The following is a 25296-nucleotide window of genomic DNA, read 5'->3' as shown; positions in this document are numbered from 1 at the left end:
CTTGGCTGACCCACAGCCGAAGCCCATGACGCAGGCGTGAGGGGAGACAGATGGGACACGGTCACGGGCAGCGTCCCCGAGTACAATGGCACAGGGGGGCAGGGCCGCTGACAGCCACGAGTGTCCGGACTCGCCTCAAGGCCACGGGGCGTCCACCAGGCTGGTGTCCGGGGCCCACCCGGCAGCCCCCTGGCCCCCCTGGCCCCAGCACCAGCCCCGCCGTTTCCTGTGCAGGACTCGGGTCCCAGACGGGACCTGAAGACAGTCTGTCTGCCACGTTTGCCCGGCTCCGAGGAGCCTGTCCACAGAGCATCGGGGACCGAGTCCGCAGAACGGATGGACTGAAACGCCAGGGCCCCCCGGGGTGCACAGCGGCCGTTGGAAACACGTGGCCTGCTGGCTCGGGAGTGGGTTTCTTGGTGCCTCCTCGCTGCCAGTGCTGCTGACCATGGCTGGCGTGAGGGCAATGTCCTGACGAGGCAGGGACACCTCCTTCCCCCTCGCGGTCCCCCTGTAGCTGCTGGCTCTCCTGGGGACAACCGGATGCAGCAGGAGAGGGCGCTTCTGGGTGTTTATGGTGACGGCTGGCGTGTTAACCTTCCCCACCCTGAGCTGACCTCCAAAGACCCGTCTCCGAGGCCCAGAGGGCCACAGCACACGCACATTGTGCTACGTGGGACATCAGACCGATGTCCTACGTGGGCTCCTCGCAACCTGCAGCGAGACCCTTCTGTCCGCGCACGGTCGGTGTCGGTCAAGCCCAGTGTCACCCAGCGTTCGCCAACTGCGGGGAGGCGTGGGATGAGGGACGTAGCAACGTCAAGAACTTAGCAAAACCGGAAAAAGTTCCCCTGAAACAACCAACGTCATTTCACTCCTAATTTTCAAATGGGCTTATCTGGTATGATTTTAATTTTAAGTCGTTTCTCTTGGTTAAGTCCCAAGGAAATTAACTTTCTCGAACCAACCCAAGTAACTCAGAAGCACACCACACCTCTTCTGGGCGAGCCGATGTGAAAGGAACCTCCTTTCATTCCCGTCTCCGTACACAGGACGCGCAGTTTCAAGGGAGCAGCAAAGCTGATTGATTTGTCAGTCAATCTGCACATCGCGACACACCTTGGGTTCTCCCAGTTTTCCGGCGGGTTCCGACGGGACCTGGTGGGAGAACCAGCGGCGCACGGAGTCCGAGGGAGGCCCAGGCCCACGGACGCCCCTCTGTCTCGGGGCCCAGCGCCCTGGCACCCCAACTCTTCGCTGTGCCCACGTGTGGTGGACACACCCCGGTACCCCAACATGCACACACAAGACGAATGCTTTAGGAGTTAAAAAAGAATAATTTCTCTAAGTTTTACAACACAGTATTTGTCTGTGTGCAGAATAAGACGTTCGGTTTTCCTTGGGAACGGTCCGTGGCTGCACTCACCGGGGTGCACACTGCCTAGACCCTCGGCCACAGAGGCTGATGCCTTGACGCCTGCGCAACGACCAGGCGTCTTCAAGGCCAAACCGGTCGCCTGCCTCTGCGACGCGCTGCCTCCGCGTGCCCCGGGTCAGCGATGTGTCTTGCTGTCCCCCGGGGGGTGCACGTGCAAACCCGGGACCCCCACTCGCCCCGCTCGCACGGCAGAACGGCAGCCAGCACATCGCGGCACCAACCCCGCGGCACCGACCCCGTGGCACCTCCTGGCCCTGGTCGCCGCCTGCCCTCGTCCGGACAGCAGCAAGGGTCCCAGAGGCCTCACTGCCCTCGCCCCCCCCCCCAGTCTGCTCTCTGGAACCCCCCCTCACGCTCAGGGGAGAGCTGGGGCGTCGTCGTCAGGAAACACACGCGACCGTGTCTGTCCCTGGTTTGAAATCCTGTCTTTCTTCACCCTTGGCCACAGACTCAAGCTCCTCAACGCGAACTTCAGAAAAGGGGCCCCCCTCACCCCTCCCACCCCGTCCCGGCCCCTGGCTGCCTGGAGGAGCCCCTTCAAAGGCGCCTCCACCCACTCCCACGCTCCCGGCCCCCACACTGCCTGCTCACCTGCACCGATCGCCTCTGACCACGACCCAGAGCGGGGTCCCGGGCCTCCCCGGCCACGCCCCTGTGCGTTTATTCTGACGGGTTATTACTGCCTGTGCCGTCTGCCGTCCTCTCATCTGGGCACTGAGCCTCCCGCCACTTTTACCACTCCCTCGCAGAACACGACACCAGGCCCGCAACACGGTGGTTGGTTACCCAAGGACGGTGGAGGGGTGCGTGGGGGGCGGGTGGAGGGGTGGAGACGGGGATGCACAGGTAAGGATGTTGGGTCTCCTCACTCTGCAGGAGAAGCTTTCATTATGCACTGCGACAGCGTGCTGCCCTCCACAGGCCACCCAAGGGCCAGGGACAAAGAGCCTGTGGGGAGGTGGCCCCCAGGCGGAGGGGGTGGGTCCTCGTGTGTGCTCCTCGCCCAGCGGTGCAGCGCGCTCTGGGCGCCCGCCCCCCCCAGCTCGCCCCTCCCGCACAAATCTGTGCCCCGTCGGCCGCTAGGAGCACACACGCCAAGTGAGCACACACTGAGGAGCTCACGGGCAGCGGGACACAAGTGCAGTCCCACGCGCGAGGCCCACGCTGTGGACGTCTGCCCCACGCTGCCGTGCCACGTGACCTGGGGCAGACGACGCCTCCCACAGCAGAGACAGCAGAGACGAGACACCGTGCTGGTCCCGTCCCGGTGCGCAGCCCTCGGCTGGAACACGCACGTCTCTGCAGACGGAGCCCCTGACGGAAGAGCAGCCCGCAAGGTGAGGGCCCGCCAACGAGGAGAGGCCGCCGGGTGTCCCAGCACCTCCGCCCGGTGGAGACCGTCTCTGCCCGTCCGGCCCCGAGCACCGGGAGAGACAGCCCCTTCAGGTCCTAAAACAGCTCCCTCGGGGGGAAGGTGACCCTTTGGCAGAGCGAGAACCCTCATTCTCCGAGGATTTTTACGCCACGTTTGATGTTCACGAACACCCGTGAGGCACGCGGGTTGTGGCAGTTGAGTGAGTTCAGAGCGAGGGCCCCGCACCCCGATGCTCGGACGGATGCGGACAGCGCACCGTGGACCACGGCAAAACCAGCTCAGTCCGGAGCACTGCCTGCTGCGAGGAGCCTGGAGACACGGCAGGGTGTCGGCGGGGGGGTGCTGAGCGAGGGACTCCGGGAGACTGAAAACCATGATAACAAGGAGCTCGGCCCGTCTTCAGTGCTGCTTTGGAGTTCTGAGGGATTTTTCCCACTGTGAAGTTTAGTGTCTCCTCTCCAGTTAATGCAACAATACTGCATCTTTCCTCTAAAATATAAAGGAAATATTTTTTTGTCTAATTTTTCTTGGAAGTTCAGAATTAATATAATTTATACTTGCTGTGTACAACACAAAATATGATGATTGCTGTATCTTTCTTGTCAACTTTAAGTTTCGGAATGCTGTGAACCTCTCCCTAAATTTAACGTTTCATCCTGGGTTGCCACTCATACTTCCCTGTGTAAAGCACCGAGCCACGGGCCTTCCTGCGCGCCCGCCAGTGTGGGGGCACCTGCAGGACCGGGCCACGCACTGACGTGACGCTCCCGTCCCACCGGCCCGCACCCCTCCCCTGTAACACACCCCTGACAGTGCGCAGGGCATCCGTCTGGAGGTGCTCTATCTAACAGGACGTGCTGCTCGCGCCATGCTCCCTTACGTTGACTCGGGGCAGAGCTGAAGGACGGGCTCCCTGGCCGTGCGGGGAGGGAGCTGGTGCCCGCATGTGGCCGGGTGCTCCCAGTGACATCCGTGTGCAGGAAAACCACGCCCAGGATGCTGCGTGCCCGGGAGGGCTGGAGACTCCGTTCCCGCCGCTGTGCAAGCTGAGGACCCCGCAGGCCAACCGAAACTCCTGCAACTTGTACCCAAGTCGTGGACTCTGAATTCAGAAAGCCGCAGGTTGCTGGAGACACAGAGTGAGACGGTGTCTGGGACAGAGTCCCAGCGGGAAGTGTCTGCTCAGCCGGCCCCGTCCCCCGGTCTCGGGCTCTGCTCATGCGGCTCCTCCGGAAGGCCTCGGTCTGACCACGGGGCTCAGAGCCTCAGCCACCCCCACGCCAGGTGCCGAGACACGGCGGCGCTCCAGCACCCGTGTGTGTGTGGGGGGGGGGGCTGCTGAGACCGCGTGAGTCAGAGGTTCGGGAGAACGCAGTGCTGCGGCCGGAAGGAGCGGGGGGGGCGGGCAGCAGGAGCGGGGATGCCACAGTGCGAGAGCTCCAGGGGCTGGACCCACAGCCTGGGAGACGTCGGTGTGCGTGAGGGCGTCGCAGGAGTCCCCAGGGTCCCGGGCTCCCTCAGCGGGTTCCCTCTTCCCCCTCTCCCCTTTCCGCATGGCCTCTCCGCCCCCCACTGTGTGGGTCAGCTCGAGAGAGGGAAGCTGCGAACGGAATTTGCGGGTCAGCCTCACGTCGTGTGCTCCTGCATTTCGGACGGGGCCCCTGGCCAAGCCATCTGGCGTGAGACGGCACTGGGTAGCGTGCAGCAATGCATGCAACTATGGAGTTACCATCGATTTATCGATCCTTGCACGATCCAATCCGAGGTCAGGCACTCCCTGGGAGGGAAGAAGGACTGAATAGAGGGTCAGGGAACCTAAATCTCGTGCCGGATCTCCGGCACTGGGTGTCGTCGCCTTCGGCAGCAAGTGGAGAAGGCGGCGCGGCTACCTGGGGACCCACAGCGTCCGAGTCTCTGGCGGGAACCCCCCGGGAGCGTCCGACGCCTGCCCTCCTGACGGCTCCCCGAGCAAATCCCCCCCGGGAGGGGGAAGGGCCTGTGACCACACACGCCCAGGTCACGGGACAGCTTCCCAAGGACCAGAGACCCGAAGAAACTTACAACGCGCTTTAGACTTTTTAATTTTAATTTTCACCGGATTTCTGCCCGTTAGACAGCGTCTACGGCTGCAGCTCACTAGAGGTAGAATAAAAACTATTCACAGCTCCAGTGACACAACACACTCCCCTTGCCCCGAAAACTAGAGTATTACCCCGAATCATGCCTTTAACGATGTAATTATTCCTATAAATCTCCTCCAGGGAAAACTGGAAAGTTGCTGGATAGAAAATGTGATCATTGCACGTGTGAAGTCGTTCCGACCACGAGAACTCGTCGTCTCACTGCAGCGTTGGCTTTCTCGCACAAGCACGCACACGCGCGTGTGTGCCGACCTCGGGAGGAAGGTGCGGCCCCCCCCCCCCCCGCACTCACAGCCAGCGCGCAGCCCGCGCAGACGGCCCGTCCGGGGCGGGTTGTGTAAAACTAAAACTGGGTGAGACGGGCGGCCGCCGGGCCCCGAGGACAGGAAGCAGAACCGCGGCCCACTGCCCCCGCCCTCCCCCGGCGCGCCTGAGCGTCCCTCCCTGCACGGCGGCCACTCCGCGCGAGGAGGAGACCCAGGCAGCGCTGCGGACAGAGGTGCGGCCACAACACCGTCCTGTCTTCACGCCCCCCGCCCCCCTCCCCCCGTGGCGGCAGAGCTCACCGCCCTGCGCGACCCCGGCGGGACACAAGGGCCCTCACGGGGCCGGTGTGGACAGAAGGCATTAGGGCGGCCGCAGCACACGGTTTCACAACACAGAGGGTGCACATGGAAGGCGGTGCAGAAAATAAGAAGAGAAAGCTCTGTCTCTCCATTAATTGTTGCCCGAAAGGCAAGTTCAAAATGGTGGTCGCAGGCAGACCTAAGAAAGTAACCCAGGTAAATAGATAGATAGTACTTATCACATAGATAATAGGACTTAGGTATTAAATGACATTTAATATGTATTTACTGATATACGATATAACCTACAACCTGTGTTATGGACTCCTCGGCAATAGATATAGTGTTTATATATCGTAATAGAATTTAACGTAAGGTTTTGGAAAATATCCATTGATTACGTGAATAAACTTGGCTTAAAGGTCACAGCAGTCCAGGCGATGAGCGGAGGCCGAGACGGCCTGTGCTGGGGGGCTTCTCGCGACGGCCGCGTCCCCAGACGGAGCTCCGAGCAGACGGTGTCGCCGCCCTGCCCGGCGGGGAAGGGGAGACCGACCCGAGTGCCAGGCCGCACCCGCACAGGTGGCAGCGCTGGCTGGACCTGTAAGTGCACTTCTCGTGTGAGCAGAAGCTGTTGGAACCGCGGCGCCAGGACCTGGCAACGCCCAGTGGGCACAGAGACTCGTCCAGCGGCCAGGTGAGCCCAGAGAGGCAGAGACGGGTTCCAGTAATTTTCAGAAAATGTTACGCAGTTTGGCCGGGAGATGAGCACCTCTCTCCCCCAGCACATCACGGAAACAGATGTGTGGCCTCCGCCGGCACTGGGATGAAGCAACTGCTCGCACAGGCCCCCCGCCCGCCCCCAGCGGTGGACACGTGGCGGTCAGCAGGGCTGGAGCTCGGGGCGAGCAGGCCGATGAGCAGGGTCCCCTGGTCTGCCCTGCCCAGGGCTGCGCCTGCTCGTCAGCCGCCCCCCGGGGCACATCTGGCCACCGGAACCACACGGGCGAGGGGGCACATCCGTAAGCGCCGTGGGCCGCCCCCAGGTCCAGAGCAGGCGCGGCCTGTGCCGGAGCCGCCGCTGGGATCCAGGGAGAACGAAAACAATGCCGGCGTTCACACGCGCACCTGGATGGTGAATGTCCCCTGTTGTTTCCGTCTTTCTTGTCACTTCCCTCCCGCGCTTGTCCTGGCCAACGCGCCGACGATACCACTCAGACAGGGACCGTGTTGGAGTCGACGACACTCTGGATGGTTTGTTTCCCTGGTGCTCTGCAGCAGGGCTGCGGGCGGTGGCCGGTGTGACCCTGAGCGTCCTCCACAGCCAGCAGCACGAGGGTGGAAGACTCCACGTCGCCCTGCTGCTCTGAGCAGAAAGGAAAGGGTCTGGGGTGTTTGTTCCTTCTCACAGGAAACCGCCTCAGCTTTGGGACCGCCCGAAGCTGCCGCGGCGCCGCAGAGCGGCCCCCTGACAGCCGGGCATTGCAGCTACCAGCGTCCAGGAGCCATCGCACGCCGCAGCCGAACTCCAGCTGCGTGCAGGCTCGAAGGGATCCGGGACCGTGCGAATCTCTCAGACAGGGAGGCCTTTGGGGATGAGCGTTCCGTGACCAAACCGTGTTCCCGGCATGAACTCTCCTTCTGATGACAGTGACCGACACGGTCAGACGGCCACTGCAGCCGGACGCGTCCGAGTCTGCACCGTGTCGGGTTCACAAAACCCGGGAGCGCTCGGCCGCGTCTCCCAAGGGCGCACGGCTGCGCACTGCGCTTGGGTGTGGGGCTCCAGGCCCCTGGGGGGGTTCGGGAGCCAGCTCAGCCCTCCCCGCCCCAGGCTGCCTCCGTCCTTGTGGGCAGGGAAGGTGAGTGAGAGCCCCAGGAGCCGACGGCCGACTGTGTGGCCGGACGCAGCTCCTCTCCTGCAGAAGCCGCCTCCCTGTTCCGCCATCGACATTTCAGCTCGTGGTCTTAAAGCGGCTCCGGAGGAGGCCGGTTCTTTACAGCCCAGAGACTCGGGGGACGTACGGCGCGGCTAGAGGCTGACGGCGTGCTGACAGCCTGCCAGCCCCTCCTGAGAGCTGAACGGCAGCCACGGGCCGGGCCGGCAGATGCCGCGTCCCAGACGAGGACAGCTGGGGCGCGTGGCAGGTAGCTCCCTCCACCTGGGGGGCCCCGCGCCAGACAGCAGTTCACTGCCACTTGAAGACACAGGCCCATCTGGTGCCGCACCTCCCGCCTCCGAGAAGGAGTTCCAGCTCTGAATCTCAACACGCTCGGCCATCCTGCCTTTCCCCTTCCCCATCGAGAAGGAAAACCAGACGCTGCACACTTCCAACGCCCGCTGAATCTGCGGTTCCCAGAGCCAGACAGGGAACCGTTGGCGGCGACGCGTGAGCAGCCGCCTGCGTCGGAGCGCCCCTCAGACCAACGCAGGTGGGTGCGGGGTGGCCCCTCTCGGCCCCGAGGAGGCTCCGCAGCCCCACGCCGCCTGGTGCCACGGAAGCACTCCGGACCACGGAGGACACAGGCAGGCGTCTCGAGTGACCGCCTCACCGAGGGCACAAAGCAAAGGCCCAAGCACAAGGGGTGCCCCCCCTTGGCCCCCCAAGGAAACCACGGAGAGCAGCCGGCACCAGGGATGAGGGTTAGAGAGCAGGGTGGCTGCCTTCCCCTCCACATCCTGCAAACCACGGGGTGCTAGACACCCCACAGAGAACGTTCTAGAGTCAACCACGACAGGCACCACCGACAGGAACCACACGACACAGGCTTTCGGCCCCCCAGGACTCAGAACCCGTCGGGAGCGGACGCGCAGGGCGGCTCTCGGGCAGGCAGACGTGTCTGGGACGCGCCCAGGTCCGGCCCCGGGCCCCGTGCTCTGAGCGGCAGGCGCTGCCCCAGGAGCAACGGCCTGTGTCCCCGCTGGCAGGGCCCAGCGTCGCTGGGGGGCCATCCCCTCCTCGGTCCAGAGTCGGTTCCGTCTGCGTGGGCGAGCCTCGCGCTCGTGTTCTGGTGGCCATGACGCCGCGAGGAGACGAAGTCTCACGGACCATCCCCCTCGGTTTCGCTCTGGGCGTGGTCCCCTCCCTCCCTCCCTCCCCCTCCCCACCTCCGGCTCTTTCCCCTCCTTTCGTTTCTTAATTCTGTTCTGCACAGAGCAGATTTAGCGACGTGAAACTCACGTAAAATTACCCGGATAGAGGCTGGTCGGGGCATCAGGAGACTTAGGGGGAAGAGTCTGGACAGAGCAGGAAGCAGAGAGGGCAGGCGGCTCCCAGCCCCGGGGGGGGGGGGGCGGTGGGGGCGGGCGGCACTGCCCCGGGCTGTGCTCCGAAACCTCCGACGACCGACCGGGAGGCACAGCTCGGACCCGGCTGCAGCTGGACGTGTCACCAGCCCGAAGGCCCGCTGGAACGGCTGGGCGCTGCCGGGGCTGATCTGGATGCCCGGTTCTGCTGAGCCCTGGACACAGACGGCTCCCTCCTCCCTCCTCCCTCCAACCTCGGGGCTCGGCCATCACAGCGGAGGGAGGGGGGTCGGGCCGCCTCAGCCCCCTCGGCTCCTCCCAGAGACGCCCGTCTCCCTGCGGCAGTGGTCTGCGGAGCAGGCACCACCCCCAACCACAACCAGCGACTGCAGCTGCAGAGCTCCTCGGGCCACGTGACCACAGGCGGCAGGACCAGCCCCCCTGGGGGCGCAGTGACCCCAGGACGCCACGCCTGCCCGGAGGCTCGCCGGCTCTCGTCCCACCTCCAAGTTCACGCTCCTCCGGCTCTCACCTCCATGTTCCCCAGCCCGGCCCTCGAGGTCCAGTCCCCGCCCACGGGCCACTGCCGGGCACACGGCCTCTGCAGTGTCGGGGTAACCTCGGGGTAATAAGCCGAGGTCAGACCCCGCTGTCTGCCCAGCATGGGCTGGTTTCTCCTCCCTGCCCGCCCGCTCACGAACATGGCCCTAGGGTGGGGCGGCTGCCGGCAGGCGTCGGGCTGAGCCATCTGAGCCGTGTCCAGGTCAGGACGGCCTGGCGTCCACAGCCCGGAGCGCGGACGAGCAGACGGGGCTGCGAGCGCGGGTGCACGAGTCCCTGCGCGTGGCCGGTGCTTCAGGCGGCGGCGGCGGGAGAGAACGAACAAGCGTGTGCAGGGTGGGCGCAGCAGCTTGAGGCCGGGGTCTGCCCGACGCGTGAGGAGGAGGAGGAGGCGGAAGCAGAGGGCAGGGCGGAGGGTGCGGCAGGAAGGGAGGGGGTGGGGAGCCTCTTTAAAGAGGGAGGGGCGGCATCAGTGGTGGCGCAGAGGCCCTTGAAGACGCAAGTCTGCAAATGTGCGTCGGATCCGGAGACCAGGTCTCTCCTCCAGTGACACCCTAAGTTCGGTCTGAGCCGGACGGGGGGGTGAGGGCGTCGGCAAGACTCCTGAGGAGCGAAGACACGAAGACTGCTCCGCTGCACAGGCCTGGGCGGGCAGGTGGGCCACGGGCGGGAGCAAGGCGGGGACACCGCGCGGGGACCTGCGGAGGAGCCGGGGACCGACCGGCACGTCAAGAACGGGCGAGGGGCGGCCGGCCGTGCGGGTGCGAGAGGAGTGCGGGGAGGGGCGGGGGGGGGCCTGGAGCGGAGAGGACACTGCAAGGCCGTGTGGCGGCCCCAGCCCTGCTTCTGCACAGAGCGAGCGGGGGCCCCAGAGGGGAGGGGAGCGCCCCGGGGTGGGGCCTGCACGCGCCCTCCTTCCACACGCGTGTGCTCGCAGCAGGAGGGCCGCGCCGCGTCGGACTGCAGGGAGAGGAGGGGCCCTCCTCGCGCCGCTGAGCCCTGGGGTTTGGAACCCGTTCACCACCTGTTGAGGCAGCCACTTCGCCTAAATAATATTTACATTAATTAAGATTTATTAACTCAATCGCTAGGAAACTTAAAATAATCTGTGTTGGCACTCGAAATTAATGAGGCATTAACTGATTACCTAAAGAGTAAGGTGAATACTGCAGTCGACATGATAAATCTTAACTTGGGACAACTCTCCCCAAAAGCACTGAGTTGGATTCTTGTAATCGGCAAGTTAGAAAGCAGTCAACTGTGCTGCCGTCCCCAAATACCTCAAACACCGGAGGAAGGTCGCGTCTCCCCTGGCAGGGGCTTCCCACCACAGCTGGCCCCCGAGAGCTCCTGGGCGGCAGGGATGGGACTCGCCGGCCACGAGAGTGGGTCCTGGGCCCTCAGGACCAGTGGACGCGCCCACACGGGCTTCAGACGTCCCGTCGCTAAGATGGGCAATGGGCGATGTAAGGCGACAGCCGTTCTGCGTCTGTGGACAGCGCGGTTCGCCGCTGGGCTCTGCGTCACGCGGGGCCGGGGACACAGTGCACACGACCTCACCTAGTCTCAGGCGCCCCCGGCGTGACGCGGGCACGAGGTCGCACGCGCCCGAGCCGGTCCGGTCTGTCCTGGGAATAAGCTACTAGTCTTAAAGTGGATGCAACGACCACCTGGACCCTCCAGGGACAGACACCGCCCCATCAGACGGAAACCTGGCTTCCCAAACCCCCCCCCCCACTTCTGCCATCTCCCACCACCGCGGCCGGGGAGGGGCCCGCGCTTAGAAACCCGGAACGGAAAGGAGGGGTCTACTCTCGCAAGGTTACACACGTACATGCAAATGACAGGTGACTGCAGGTTTTTGTGTAAAATGTTTTCAGTAAAACTCCGCCTATTTAATGCTCATGAGCAAGTGCGAAACACGTCTCATTGAACATTAGCTGTAGGTTAGAAGTTCAAGGACCGCTGAAGCCCTTGGCCTGTTCGCGTCCATTTTACAGCAGCTTCAGGCTGCTTTTCTCTCGCTCTGCCCTCCGACTGGCGAGGATGCCGAGCTGGGGGCCTTGGCACGCTCTGCCCCAGCACAGACCGTAGGTCAGAGGGGGGTCTGGGCCACTGGGAGGGCCAGAGGTAGCCCCCCACCCAGAGCGTGGCTGGGAGGGGAAGACAGAGGCTGGGCAGACGCCTGCTGGGCAGAGAAAGCAGCAGGGAGATTTGGGGGAGAGGAATAAACACAAGCACGTTCTAGTTGGATCTTGCCAAGGTTCCTAACGAACACAAAACTGTTCTTCCTCTCCATTTATTCCTGTCAGTTTGGGGGGAAACCTCATGACTTCATTCAAGCCAATCTAGGCGCAACAGAGTTAGACCTGGACCAAGTTAGACCTGGTTTGGCAAAATGCAGGTCGAGTTCAAATGCTGGTGAAGCTCCATCTCCGGCTTCTTACTCGTTCAAACACGTGCAATCCAGAGACTTTTTATAAACTAAAAACGCAGATGAGTGAATGCACTAAAGTTGTAAGAATAAGTCATTAGCTTTGTTTTGAGGTCTTATCTGAGCTCCTGGAACTGTACAGTGACTGAAAGACGTAAAAACACTTTGGAAGGAAAAGCGGTATATGGAGAGAATTATCGTTCATCGCTCTGCTCAGTTCATCTGCGGGAACACGGCAGGCGACTCACAACCTGACCGACAGACTCGACCCGGATGGACCAGCCGTCCGCCAAACGGCCACTGTGCACCCCGTCCCCCCCCACCCCCCACCAAGAACTAACGCCCGCCCCAGGCAGGGGACGGCGGTGGGCGGGGCTTCCTCAAGGGCTGCTGCTTCCATCTCACTACCACCGCCCCAGAAAAGTACGTTTTTAGCATATATAGAGGACTTCCGCATTCAAAAGTTGTTTAGGGAGTTTCTCAAAAAAAGATTCCCAGAAAATAGAGAGCTGAGACGACCTACAGGAAGAGTAAGCGAACGTTTCCAGGAAATTCTAGGGACATGAACTACGGGGAAGGCTGCTCGTGTGTGTTAGGGGTTCTGTAGGCAGGTTTTCTTTAAAAAAGTAATATTCAAGGAGAATATTAGTAGGATTTACTTATTTCTTCTTTCATTTTTACAACTCCCAAAGATTTTCCAATAGTGCCTATCCTAATGTTGGTCACGATACTCTTTTTTTTTTCATACCAGCAAGCTATTCTGTTTTTTTAATTAAGTTTTTATTGTTGTTCAAGTACAGTTGTTTCTATTTGGCCCCCCCCACCACTCCCGCAAACCAGGATTTTTAAGCCTTTCTTTTTAAAAACCGACGAACTCGGAGGCCCCGGCGAGGTGCGGACGACCTGTGCCCTGGGCGTGGCCGCAGCGGGGAGCGGGGAAAACACACGTGTTCCGTGAATGTTCCCAGAGGCCAAAACCGCCATCGCTCGCCTCCTTACACCCCCACCTGCTTTGCTCAGAGGCTACCATGCTTTGCTTTCACTTAGTCTTGAGAGAAAGTACCCGTCACCACAGACGTAGTTTCCTGCTAAGGTGCTTTGGGGGGTTCTGTGAGAGGCAGCCCCTGTCGTGTGAACAGACGGGCTTCCAGTCGCCTGAGCTCTTCGAGGGCAGACTCCCAGGGGCCGCAGGTCAGAAAGACGCGGCCGTGAGTCGCGCCCCGCGCTCCGAACGGGACTGCGCGCCCGTGCCCTCGCCGTGGCTCGGGGCCCCGTCCCTGCCTGCTGGGCCCTCTCCCAGGATCGCCTCTGCTCACGGGACCACGGCTGCACCCCGGGGGGGCCGGCAGCCCCACCGTCACTGCGCCCACACCACGCCCACCCCGCGGGCCAGGCGGTGAGCGGCACGCCAGGCTCGGGCCCTGTCCACGCCCGAGCCCGGAGCGTCATCAGTGAAGCGAATCCCACATGTGCCTCGGCTCTTGCCAGGCAGATGGGAAAAAAGAAAACATGTCTTCTGACTTGCTGCCATTGTCTCCTGGAGAAAGAGCCTGCACGGAGGGGCTGGCAGACTCGGGAGGAGCCGTGACACAGCACGGTTGGCGCGAAGCCACCGCCCCCGTCCCTGGCGCGTTCCAGGCTGTCATCCCCGGGCCGCTGCTCCCAAACCTGCGGGCGGGCGCCCGTCAGAGCGTGCCTGGCACTCCTGTCCCGCGTCCGCCTCGCCCGTCTGGGAGCAGCAGCCTTCCACGGGGCCCTGCCGCCGTCCCGGCTTGTGCCGGGATCTACGGGCACAGGAGCCCCCACTCAGTCACGGCTCTGCCTCCCCGTTCCAGCACCCGGCCGCGCACACACACACACACACACACACACACAGACACGCACTGGTGCACACACGCGACCTGGACACCACACGTGCAGGCTGTGACATTGACGTGGAGGGGCAGGCAGACACCGGCACCGACTGAGGACGCCTGTGTGTCCCACGGACGGAGGACAGAGCAGGTGCCGCCAGGGCCCTTGCTGCTGGACCGAGTCAGGGCATCAGCTGCCTTTGGAGTCGGGTCTGACCTCCTCTGAAAGGGCTGCTACCTCGGATGGGGGGCTTCGCCTGCTCTCGTCTCACGTTAAGGGCACCTGGGTCTTGGGAACAGCCGGCACAGGGACAGCGGACAGATCCCGAGACGTCTGTCCCGGATGCCAGACAAGGCCAAGAGCTCCGTCCGCCCAGGGCAACGCCCGGGAAGCAGGAGGGCTGCTGGCTGGCGATCAGGACCTGCGTCTTGGCCTGAACTTCACATGCGGAGAGGAAGGTAACTGGGGCGAGCACTGAGTCCTGTGGGGGGGGCCCCCGCCTATGCCCCCGCCCACGGCCTCCAGCCCCTCCCCGCCATCTGGCACCTGGGCCGGCGAGGACCTGCTCACACCGCGTGTGGGGGCTCCGGTGAGTGCGTGGGTGCGCGCTGCATCCCGTGAAGGGCGTTCACCTGAACTGGACTCGCCCTGTAAACACCTGCACAGCAGGTGCGGCGTGGGCTCCGAGCCCGCTCCCCTCCCTGGACCACGGCGGTGCCGGGGCCCCGAGGGCCCTGCCGCGGAGCCGTGGCTGCTGCTCCAGGCCAGCGCCCACTGCAGACACGCGTGTGCTGAGACCGCAGACGGGCTGGCAGCCGTGAGCGCGGGGCGCGTGAGCCAGGGGGCGTCCTCGTCCTCTGCACAGACTGTCTCTCGTGGGGAGCGTTGCCCGCAGAGCCCCAGGCGGGGCGGCTCCCAACCGTCTCTTAAAAGAACAAAAAGCCGAGAGCGGCATCTCGCACTGAAGCCCCGGCAGCCTGCGCCCCCGTTAGGCAGTCGGACGCCCTGGAGAGACAGGCGCCGGCGCCGTGACCCTGACCTCGCACACGCCTGTGCACAGAACTGTCGACGAGGAGCCCTCTTCCGCGTGCTCCCTCGGCCTCATCCTCTCCCTCCCCCGTAAACGTGCAGGGCGCGGCTCGACCGCGCGGCCCGAGTGCTCGGGCGCTGGGCTCAGAGCTGGGCCGGGCGGCCCCCCACGCAGGAGGCAGAGAGGGTGGACCCAGGGCCGCGCCCCCAACTGCCGTGCGGCCGGGGGTGAGAGGCAGCCCCCCCGCTTTGAGCCTCAGCGGCAGGTGCAAGGGGTCGGAGGAGCGGCTTCGTGGGGTCGCGGTGAGGGCCAGGTGCAGGGAGACCTGGGCCGCCGCGCGGACGTGACCGTCCTCGGGACTCGGAAAAGGTCGGCTGCTGCTTCCAGCGTCCTCATCAGTCGCGTGCGCGTGAAAAGGAGTAGGTGAGCTTTGCGCACGGAACCTCGGGAGAAAATAAAATACTTATTTTTTCTGTAATAAATACTTTTTCACTCAGAATTTACAGTGCTCATCAAAAGAGAAAAGATATCATTTTTTAACCTGGGAAAAAGTTAAAGAAAGAGAAATGTATTTGGCTTTCTTATACAACAGGATGTTTATGTGACAAAGGAACATCTTCTACACAGAAGTATTTCAGCTAATCAATGAAGGAGAAATGATAGAATATAATTTTCCAAACCAGAAGAAAGACTGAATCTAGGTAATGAGCTCACTGGCTGCTAACATGAGGTAAAAAGGTTGATGGGTGACTTTCTTTTTTTTTTAAAGATTTTATTTATTTATTTTTAGAGAGGGAAGGGAGGGAGAAAGAGAGAGAGAGAAACATCAATGCACGGTTGCTGGGGGCCGTGGCCTGCAACCCAGGCATGTGCCCTGACTGGGAATCGAACCTGTGATGCTTTGGTTAGCAGCCCGCGCTCCGTCCACTGAGCTATGCCAGCCAGGGGATGGGTGACTTTCTAACAGACACACCAGGCTGACAACCTGAGCGACACGGGTGCCGACCTGTTAACTGTGACACCCCAGCGGGGGGGACGAACCCCCTCACACGCTTCCTTTCATTGGGACGGGACGGGACAGCCCGCACACAGACCCGTCCGACTCGGACGAGTCTCCGGCTGAGCCACCGGTCCGTGGAAAGCACAGGGGTCACTGGGGCAGATTAGGTGGTGCCAGACGGGTGAACTCGGCCTCGTCCAGACTGCGGGCCCCTCTGCGGGCCACGCGGCCCGGCTTCACGACAGGCAGGCGTCACGAGGCAAAGAGGACAGGGGAGAAAAACTCCGCAGGCCGCAGCGGGGTCACTGGTCAGCGAGATGCAGTGTGGACCTCGCTTGCTTCTGATTCAAGCAAGTGAACCATAAAAATAAAGTTGACGATCTGGGAGCATTACCTCCTGTCTCAATAGTTGAGGATAATGAAGACATGTTTAAAGGTGTGATATGTGGCTGTGCTTTTGCAGGAGCCTTTGCGTGTTAGAAACCGGTTCTGCAGAGCTCCCAGATGAAACCGCGCGCCCCGTGTCCGTCCGTGTCTGGGGAGGAAGGGCAGTAGGGCACGGAGGAGGCGGTGCCGCCGTTCTCGGGCCCCAAGACATCCGGCCGCGGCCCACCGCCACTCGGGCATGGACTGTACCCCCCGCTAATACAAAGGCAAAAAGCAAAAAAAAAAAAAAAATCAAGAGAAGGCTGAGTAATCACGTTTGCCAGGTTGAGTGGTGACATTTTGAGAAAGGAAAGAGCCAGGTGAGGTGGCCTGTGCTAACGACGACGCAGCCCGAGGGGACCGCTCCCCGGAGCCAGCAGCGGCGCTCGCGGGCTCGGGGAGTGGGCGGTGGTCTGGGGCAGCAGCTCTCCGTCAGTGTTCCTGAGGACTTGTGGGGCGTTTCCTCCAAACTTCCCTGTCTAGGCCCTGTCCTAGAAACCTGGACGTAACAGGTCTTGAATCGAGTTCCTAAATCTATACCCAAAAGAGCACCTGGGCCCTGGCCGGTGGGACTCGGTTGGTTGGAGAACCCTCCTGTAACTGGAAGGTCACAGGTTCGATCCCTGGTCAGGGCGCATGCCTAGGTTGAGGGTTCCGTCCTGGGCCAGGGTACATACAAGAGGCAAATGATAGATGTTTCTCTCTCACGTTGATGTTTCTCTCCCTCTCTCCCCCTCCCTTCCCCTCTCTCTGAAATCAATAAGCCTGTCCTCAGGTGAAGGTTGAAAAATAAAAGCACCCGGATGATTCCAGTGCAAGCGGTCCTGGAACCACTTGGAAAACAGTGGTTTAGGGTCAGGCGCCCACGTTCGTGGCGTCAGAAGCAGGGACACGCACAGGGTGGTTGCTCAGGAAGGACCGGTGCGCACCAAGTCCCACGCTCTCAGACCACTTTCGGACGGAAGCAGCGACGCGAACTGAAAGCAGCAGACGCAGGCCCGCCAGCTCCACGCCCCTCCCTGGCGGGCGGCCCCGCTGCAGGAGCCAGACCGCGTTACCGAGATTCACGAGGACGGCGTCTGACCTGGGTCCCCAGGAGCCCCTGCCCTGCCCACGTGCCCGCGTGGACTTCTCCCGGCCTCCCTTGAGGCAGGGTGGAGACCTGGCATTGAGCTTCCAGCTAATGATGCGTTAGCCTGGCCCCCAGTGTCCCGCGGAATTCCCGAACCCCCACTGCTTTCTAGAACACGGCCAGCCACAGGCTGGAGGGGGCTGCCCAGCCTGCACCAGGTCGTGCTGTGAGTGAGAAAGAAGCTTTTATCATTATGCTTCACCGGTTTGTTTCTGAGTCCAGTGGCGAAACAGCCTAGCCTGTCTTGACCAATTCAAACGACAGCAAACTGTGCAGACACTGGAAACATTCTATCACTGTCACGTGGCTTTGCATGGTTCTGTGTCGATGGGTGCTGGGAGTAGCCTGATCGGCCTCCTGCCCAGGTCCCGGGGCGGGGACCCTACTGTGCCCTCACAATTGCTAAGAATGCCAACTGTCACCCTGTCTGCTCCAGGTACCCTTATTCCCATTTCCTGGAAGAGCAGGCCGTTAGTTGCAAGTTCCTGACAGAGCGTTAAAGATTTATAGAGAAATGGAACTCACACCCTCCGCTTGCGGCAGGGAGACGTGAAGAGCCACAGCAACACAGACCGGCGAGACGACCCTCCTGCCTGTCCGGCCGACCCCGCCACGGCACCGCGGAAGGCACACAACACAGAGGAGACCGTGACCAGGCACCGACAAACCCTGGGACGCGTGAGAAAAGAGCAGGCCCACTGCCGATCGTGTTCACGGGGGGTGGGAAGCAGTGGTTCCCCCCAGGGGCAACACGAGTGCAGCAGACGCAGCCTCAGTGCCGTCCCTGCAACAAAGGCTTATCATTCAAAGACACAGACACACATTTTACGTGAACAGTTTTCTTTTTCCTTTTTTGTTAAGATTTTTTATGTATTTATTTTTAGAGAGGGAAGGGAGGGAGAAAGAGAGAGAGAGAAACATCCATGTGCGGTTGCTGGGGGCCGTGGCCTGCAACCCAGGCATGTGCCCTGACTGGGAATCGAACCTGCGACACTTTGGTTTGCAGCCCACACTCAGTCCACTGAGCTACGCCAGCCAGGGCATGAACAATGTTCTTATGGATGCCGAACTAAGAACAGCAAGGACGGTTGGTCCTTCCCGACGAATCTGGCCAATCAGGATCACCATTTCCCATGACGATGACGAGGACGATAAGATGATGAAGTAACAAGGCCGTCTGAGTGGTCAAGGCTGCGCAGGAGAAGAAGTGTGTCTGTTCTTGTTCCTGCGTAGACTCAGGCCCACACTTTTCGTCTCCCCCGTCCTCCCCCCCCTCCTTTTCCCCACTTCTTCGTCCTCCCCGCGGTTTTGCGCCCCCAGCGCCCCCCAGGCCCTGGTTTCCTGCCCGCGTGCACGGCACTTCACCCCGATCTCATCCTCACTTTGCACCCCCGTCTGCCGCCGGCGGCCTGGGCAGGTGCAGCCGAGCCCCCGGCCTCCCCGGCTCTCCCGCCGCCCGTGCCCGCGTGGCCCCGGCACCGAGACCCGGCACCGACTTCCAGTGACCACTGGAAGTGGCTGGTCACTGACCAAATGTCAGTGTGGCTCCTCGTCTGTCCTGAGTCCTTTCCTGTGGTGGAGGCCCCGCAGGGCGTCTCACGGGCGGCATCCGCTCCCGGTGTTGCCTGGCCAGCCGGCCCGTGGCCTTCCGTGGCCTTCCGTGGCCTTCCGTGGGGGAGGGAACTGAAAGAAACAGGGTGTGCGCGAGATCCTGACATTTTGCTCGGTGACTTCAGAGCGTGTGGAAGGAAGAGATGAGCTGTGGACGGATGAGAGGCAGACGTTTCCGAAGAGCAAACACAGTCCTCCCGGAGGAAAGACTTCTCGTCTCCGGCCTTCTCGCGCGGATCTCCAGGCGTGCGAGTCCTCACGCCGGGTGTCCGCGTCCTGATGAATCAGGCACGAAACGAGCCGAGGCGGTGTCACCGGGGGGAAGGGGCCGCATGGAACACGCACTGCAGCTCCGTCGCCAGTACATGCTCCGCCTTAGAAGCAGCACTCCGTGTGCGGGGCCTGCCCTGCCCTCATGTGTGGAGGGTGGGGGGCGGGGTGGTGCAGGCAGGGGGCACTGGGCACGGAGCTCTGACTGCCCGGCCCCTTGGCGCCAGCACAGGGAGGGGGCTCAGAAAATGCCCCTGAAAGACGGTGTATCCTTACTGGAAGAGCAAAGGAGTGTGTGAGCTCTACTCTGACGGTGACATCATCAAATGGATGTTGGGAAATAAAATATTTAAGGCAAGATGCGGCGAGGCTACTTTGAAGCTTCAAAGGCCACATCATCCATAATGCCCAGTATTGGTGGGAGAGGTGAATCCCACAGGCACACACCCCCCCACACATGATCGCTCACACACACACAGACACTCACAGACTCACCCACGCTCTCGCACACTTATTTCTGAGCCTTTGGAAGCGGGCTGCAGACATCACAGCCAAACCCTCCAACGCCCGTCTCCTAGGGGACACGACGACCGCTGTTCCACGGCTTACACGTCGGTGTTAACAAGAGGGAGTAACTGTTTCAGTCGCATCATAGATACAGAGCCCACATTCCCAGCTCCCCCAGCTGTCCGTAATATGTTCCTTGTAGTTCTCCTGTAAGAATATACCTGAACAATCACTTTCCCTTTATTGTTCAAAAAATACTTTACGGCTGCTGCTACTGTTCCGTGTTTTTGTCACCTCACAGTTATTTCCTGAATGTTATTTTAGAAAACACTTTCTATTAATAATTTTGAAACTTCGGCTTTTAAAAAAATCTCCACGAAGGACTTTTTTTTTCATTGTTCTTTTAAAGAGAGAAAAGGGAAAGAAAAGAGAAAGGAAGGAGAAACACACTGGTTGGCTGCCTCCCATAGGGGCCGGGACTGGGGATCGAACCTGCAGCTTCGGTGTACAGGATGCTGCTCCAGTCAGCTGAGCCTCACCGGCCAGGGGAAACTCTGGCTTTTAAATTATAACTACTGTTGGATAAGCAGTGATATAATTCCTTATTTCACATTTCGTAAAACAAATTTTAAATGAGAGGGTTCTGGAAAAAAGAGCCTGCGTGAAGCATCAGGAGAGTGTGGGGAAACCGAGGTGACTGCCAGGTGACCGTGTCTGGTGTGTGCACCCTGCCGCCCGGGGAATCGGGCGGGAACCCCCCCCCCGACCCCGCCTCGCCCTGCCTCGCCCTGCCTTGGCTCCTCTCTCCCTCCTTCCCTTCCTTGCCCCTCCCTTCCCTGACCCCTCCTTCCCTCCCTCCACATTTGCGTGGTTCAAACATACGGAAAAAATGAGTGAACAAGTGAATAAAAAGGATGAAAACTCCCCCCAATCCTGCCTGTTCCCGTGGTTACGCATAAACATTTCTATCAGCTTCTCGTCTGTCCTTCTAGAAATTTTATGCAAACACAAGCAAATGTATGTGTGCTCGTCTTTCTGTTCCTCTTCTGCATCCTGCTCCCTCCTTCAGCAAAGTATCCTCCCAACGCCCCCACATCAGTGCACGGAGCGCGGCTCCATTTGCTCCGCCGCAGCTGCACGGTCCATGGGGGCAGCTCCGTCCGAACAGCAGAAAACACAACTCGGACGCAAAGCAGACACTTAAGCCTTTGTCCTCTCTGGGGCAGCAGGCACGTTGCAGTTCTTTACAAACAATAGGGACAATGACTGCCATTTAAGGTGCTTGGGCCACCTGCGGGCCCCTGAGCACTAGGGTTACGTGGGTCATCTCATTCCTCCCTCATCAGAGCTAAGAAGCAGCAAACACTCTCCCTCCCATTGTACAGATGGGGTCACCGAGGCTCCGAGAGACTGGCTATACGACTTCTTCCTCCCCGGACTGGGGGTGTCACAGAGCCCACATCTCACTGAGATTTGCAGACCGGCTTCGTGGCCCTGGAGTCGCCTTCCTTCCTCACCCCACGCAGCCCTGGCCTAGGAGGGCACCTGATGACCCCGACTCTCACCCCAGCGCACCCTGCCCACCATCTCTGTCCAGGGGCGGTCAGCTCACATCGCCTCCGATCGCTTCGACGCGCCCGGGGCCCCTCCCAGTCCTCAGACCTGCACCTGAACTCGCAGGCCCCAACCCTCTGCTGCTCCACGCACCCAGCCCCGGGGCTCCTGCAGGTGCTGGTGCAACGCCAGGAACACCCCACCTGTCCCCAAGGCGTGCAGACCCCTTCGGAGCGCGGCCGCGGGGCTGACCCTTCAGGGCCCCGCGTGGCCCCTCCCGGCACAAGCACACTCGCCCGGGTGTGGCTGTGCCGTGCCCCGTCACTTTGCACACACCACGTTCACGGCTCTTTTCACAGTGTCTGCTGATTTTTTTGTGTGTATGTGTCCTTCCACCCTCACCCTCAATTCCATGCTTAAACAGGAACAGCTTTGCGGCAGAATTCTATACTCTCATACTATATCTGTGTCTGGCATGTAGTAGTTGACCCAGAAATATGTTACATAAATGCACAAAATTACACATTTAAGTGTATAAGTGACATTTGCCGTAATTTACTCAACAGTACATTTTGTTTTAAAGAGGTATTTGTTTCCTTGGGATGGACGTTAGCCGCCCTCCCTTCCCCCGCACCTGCAGGCACCACAACGAGAGCCGCTGAGGGAAACACGTGGCCTTGACCCTGTGGGCTTCCCGCCCGCGGGTCTGCGAGAGCAGAGACCCACACGGGGGGCGCGTCTGGTGGGAAAGGCCGGAGGTGGGCTGTGTGAGCCCACGCATGGGGGGGGGCCTCCTTGCCAGCCTTAATGCCTGGTCCCTGGTCACTCTGTGGGGTACACCTTCCTTCGGTTTGGGGGTTTCACACCCACAGCTCCCCGTGGGTCCAAGCCGGGTAATCCTCTTGCATAACGGTTTTAATTCGATTTTATGTCCCACAGACCCTTCAGGACGATTTCAGGATATCCCTTGGCAGACGGGTCGATATAAGCATGCAAAATGTCAGAAAATTGTCTCCTCTTCCAGTGTGACAGGTTTCGGGGGTGCTGCCCCGACCCCCACAGGTAGGACCGACCTGCTCCCTCAGGCCTGCAACAGGCCCTGCGCACCTCCTGTGCCGGCTCAGGTGTCCCCGCCGCGGTCCCACAGCGGCCACGTGCCCGTCTGCGGGGCCGCGCACCCGAGGACGGTGACTTCAGAGATACAGGTTGAAGTGCGGGTTGGACAGAAAGTAAGAGTCGCATTCTTCCACGCAGGTCACACACAGCAGGCCAAAGTGACTGAGGCTAGATGCTCGCCGCGGGTTGGCGGCCCCTGCCCGAGGGTCCAACCTGCCTGCCGCACGTCCCGTCTGGAGTCCCAGGTGCGCGGCCACACCCACCTGTCTCTGCGCGGCCTGGGGGGCTGCCCTACTGCGCGGCAGCCGGGGAGCCGCTGCAGAGCCCCGGGGCCCACTCGGGGCGACGCCACGACGGCGACACGCACGGTTTCGTCTTGTTGTGATCACAGGAAGCCTTGCACCTGCCCCGCGATGCCGCCGTTGGGATGCGTGAGTGCCCCACTTTGGAATGCTGGTCTCCTGCCTTTCATCCACTGTGTCACTTCACCATCCGCGCACAGAGTATTTAAGGCGACAGCAAATAAATGCCGATTATTCCGCGGGGCCCAACCCTGGTCTTGGAGGAGTGAAAATACCCAGAGATCACCGAGCGCCGTCATGGCCTGCATCAGTGCTGCTGCGCAGCTCCGTCACGCTGACCGGCGTGTGTCCTCACCCCACTGGACGCCCGGGCAGCCGCTGAGCCGCAGTGCGGCCCCAGGGAGAGGGGCCACGGGCCACGGAGCGCCGGGGGAGCCCCTGCTGCCAGGGCTGCTGACTCGCTGGGCCGGGGGCACGCGGGGGCTCTCGGGCTGGCCCGCCTGCCCACGCCCAGGGGAGCCGGCCCCTCCAGGGCCCCCCGTGCAGTGCAAGACAGGCCCACGTGCGGTCAGGCGTGGACAGGCCGGCGCTGCCCCCCGGGACCACGGGGCCTCTCCGTCTCTTGAGCGGCCCGGCCTGGCCGTCCGCCTTGGAAGCCGGGCGCGATGCCGTGCCCAAGGAGCCCGCGTGAGGCCAGGCCGGTGGGCGTCAACGTGGGCTCTGCTCCGCTCCGCTCTGAGAACGAGCCTCAGGCCACCGCGAGGCTCGCACTGGAGGGCTTTCCCGGGAACCCCTTCGACACCGTGTAAACGTGCGCGTTTAACTCCCCGCCAGAAATGTCAGGTCAGCAAGCCCACCTTCAAATATTGAACTCTCGTAATAACCCATGACGTTTTTTTAAACTTTTGACTAAAAGTAAACGAGATTAGACAAAACAAGATGGCCTGTATACATGAACACCCACAGGACAGACACTTGACTGACTAGAACTCAAGTATGAGTTTGACACTCGATGGGAGAAGTCTTTATAGTTTCCAACTCCGGGGAAATGACGATTAGGCACAATTGCCTTCCCCGAGCCAAGCCAACGGGAGCAGGGGGTCCGTCAGGCGAAGCGCACAGGGTGCAGGCGGGAACACAAGGAGAACGGCCGTGCCCTGTTACCCCCGTTCTCAGAGCTCCCGAAGGCGGCGGCGCCCCCCACAAAGCCGCCGCGGGGGGGCGGCAATCCCAGACCACTCTCCAGGCGGCTGCGAGCGGTTCTCTGATCGCACAGGCAAACGGGGCGGCCGGCGGACCAGTAAATGACCGTCGCACGGCACACCTTGAAGGACAGGCCGGCCGGAGTCCTCGCCGTGGGGCATCCCGAGAGACGGGCACTCGGCCAGCACAGCCGCGCGTGTGAACCGGCCTCCCTCCCCGGCGCGGGCACCGCGGTGACTGCCGCAGCTGCTCCCGGGAGCGCACACACACACACACACACGCGTGAGACGCGGGGACTTGGCACAGGTGGGCGTTCAGTCAGGTTGCCGCCGCGCTGACCGCCAGCCCTGAGGCTCCCTAAAGCATGTGCTGCCCAGCAGCGGTCACTTGGCCACCCAGCCCCACTCCGAGCCACAGTCGGCGCACTTGACCGAAAGCCGATCGCGAACTCCGGGAACCAGCCACGTTTGTGGTAAGGGTGCATTTTGCCTGCAGGGATTCAACAGACGTCCCCGTTCCAGGCCTGGTGTCCTTCTGCCCCTGGCACCCCGAGGACCCTCACGGGGCCCAGAGAACGCAGGTCCTCCCCAGCCCCCACCCCACGGAGCTTCCACAGTAGCAACCACAGACGCATCGCCCGATGTAACTGCCCGTGGCCCTTTCTGGCCTGGCCTGTCTGTCTGGAGACGGTGCAGCAGAACTCCCGGCCACCTCCCTGAGCCGGGAGGCGCCAGGAGGCGGAGCAGCAGCCGGGAGTGACAGAGAGACCGGGGCAGCAGGCGGGGGCCCAGGAGGGGACGCTGTGCTCGGCCCCCCCGCGGGAGTGGGGCGAGGGGGGAGCGGCAGGTACCTGAACCCAGCGGTCGCCGGGCGAGGGAGCGCTCTCGGCGTCAGACGTGGCTGCCTCCGTGGGTCCGAGTCCGGGGTCCGGCGGCGCCGCCTGGACGTGAGTTCACCGGCTCTTCTTCCGGTCCATGTTCTAAAGGGCAGAACGACAGCACAGTGACCGCCTGCAGGAAGGGGCCGCTGGCGAGAACACTCTCCTTGGTGCTGTCGCCCTCCACGGTCAAGAGTGACCTTCCCGGACAGGTAGCCGACTGCACACGAAGGGACGTGTGCCCGACCCCACGCAGAAGCCCTGGCGGGGGGCCGCGACGGACACGCAGGTGGGCTCTGGAGCACTCGGCCCCTGGACTCTGGAATCCCCGATGTTCAACAGTGTCAAGTGCGCGTCCAGGTTTAAAGCTCAGACTAAATGCGCTGAGTAGTTAGACGGACCCATTATCAGCCAACGTGTAAGACTGCTGTCGTCTTCTCCAGCACTCGGACGCCGTTTGAGAAACAAGTTAATAAGTGAGAAATGTCATAAATACGCAATTATTTCTTGGAAATAATGTGATCGCGTTCGTAACGCTGTAACCTGCGGATGACTGGGGCGGTTCCCAACGTCAGCTCCACTCTATTTCCGTGGAACGACCACGAAAGACACCATCTCAGTGACCTCAGTGAACTCAGGGTGTATGTGCTGA

At 61.5% G+C, this 25296-nt stretch overlaps 1 protein-coding gene across 7 annotated transcripts in view; it reads right to left on the bottom strand.

Annotated features, from left to right (window-relative positions):
- Positions 1-25296, bottom strand: part of MYT1L (myelin transcription factor 1 like) — a 321839-nt gene that overhangs the window by 163223 nt on the left and 133320 nt on the right. For 6 of the 7 annotated variants that reach the window (XM_045844646.1, XM_045844649.1, XM_045844650.1 and 3 more), the window contains exon 3: positions 24618-24746. The exons of the other annotated variant lie outside the window; for it this stretch is intronic. The gene's annotated coding sequence lies outside the window, so the exon portion shown is untranslated. The remainder of the gene's footprint in view (positions 1-24617; positions 24747-25296) is intronic. 7 annotated transcript variants of the gene reach the window in all.

This window comes from Phyllostomus hastatus, unplaced genomic scaffold (genome assembly GCF_019186645.2).
Source record: "Phyllostomus hastatus isolate PE091 unplaced genomic scaffold, TTU_PhHast_1.1 phas_contig_402, whole genome shotgun sequence".
Taxonomy (NCBI): Eukaryota; Metazoa; Chordata; class Mammalia; order Chiroptera; family Phyllostomidae; genus Phyllostomus; species Phyllostomus hastatus.
This window is presented reverse-complemented; position numbering and strand designations above follow the sequence as displayed.